The sequence below is a fragment of the Pseudorca crassidens genome, chromosome 5, assembly GCF_039906515.1.
Source record: "Pseudorca crassidens isolate mPseCra1 chromosome 5, mPseCra1.hap1, whole genome shotgun sequence".
Lineage (NCBI taxonomy): Eukaryota > Metazoa > Chordata > Mammalia > Artiodactyla > Delphinidae > Pseudorca > Pseudorca crassidens.
This window is the reverse complement of record NC_090300.1, coordinates 15738364-15739457: the sequence shown is the minus strand read 5'-3', so window position 1 is coordinate 15739457 and position 1094 is coordinate 15738364. Positions and strand designations below refer to the sequence as shown.

The 1094-nt window shown below is 35.1% G+C and overlaps 1 non-coding gene across 1 annotated transcript; it reads right to left on the bottom strand.

The window, feature by feature from the left end:
* Window positions 1-767: 767 nt before the first annotated feature.
* Window positions 768-874, bottom strand: LOC137225646 (U6 spliceosomal RNA). Its single transcript, XR_010943952.1, has one exon. It is a non-coding gene; the product is annotated as a U6 spliceosomal RNA (small nuclear RNA).
* Window positions 875-1094: the final 220 nt, after the last annotated feature.

The window sequence follows — 1094 nt, the reverse complement described above, 5'->3', positions numbered from 1 at the left end:
GGTTAAGCAAAAGTCCAAGCTCCTGTGTAATCTGAACCTAGACCCATTTCAGAGCAAAGCTACCGGACTGCCTACTTTAAATAACAGTGACAACAAACAACTACAAAAAGATCAGGACAGGAGATTTTGGCCAACTTTTGATCACTCTGGAGAAGTCATATTCATGACACTTATAAAAGTAGAAGTGTAGAAAATCTAATCTTCGTACTTATTTCTTGGGACTGTAAGAGTGAGTGATTTTTGGTTACAAATACACCATCATTAGTCGTGACCACTTTTCTTTATTTGCAGGTGGTATATCTGGCAATCAGATATTTTTGAGAAATTCCAGAGACAGTAGGTATTTACTGACAGGGAAGATACTTTCAATCATTTTTAATACCATTATATTAGCAGGACTACATAGTATACTGTGTATATAGATGAATAAATAATGCACCAACTTTTATTCACAATGCTATAATCTGACCTTCGTTTGGTGACTTAATTAGCTGCTCTTGGCACTGTCCATGCAAATAGGTAAATAAAGAAATTCTTTCTTGATAAACATTCCAAGTACTCAAACTTTCCTGAATTTTGGACTATCTGAAGGGGATGTGAAAAGTGGAAGTTGCAAGTATATTATATTTAACAACAGTGTTTTTTGAGAATTGTTTCACAAAAAGATTTAGTAAAGGTAGATTTTTTTAACATCTTTACTGGACTATAATTGCTTTACAATGGTGTGTTAGTTTCTGCTGTATAACAAAGTGAATCAGCTATACATAAAAAATACGGAACGCTTCACGAATTTGTGTGTCATCCTTGCACAGGGGCCATGCTAATCTTCTCTGTATCGTTCCAATTTTAGTATATGTGCTGCCGAAGCGAGCACAGGTAGATGGTTTTTATTACTAAAAAAAGGCTAAAGATGATTCTCCAAGGAGTGGTTCCCATAAAGTCTTTTATGTACATCATAAAATTTGATTTCATATGGCACAATGTCCAAAACACATGGACTTTTGAGTGGAAGGTAAGCTTTCTTTTCAGGTTTCCCTCTGCACTTCTAATATTTTGGAATAAAATGAGGGAGGGTGGAGGAAGAAAGCTGATAA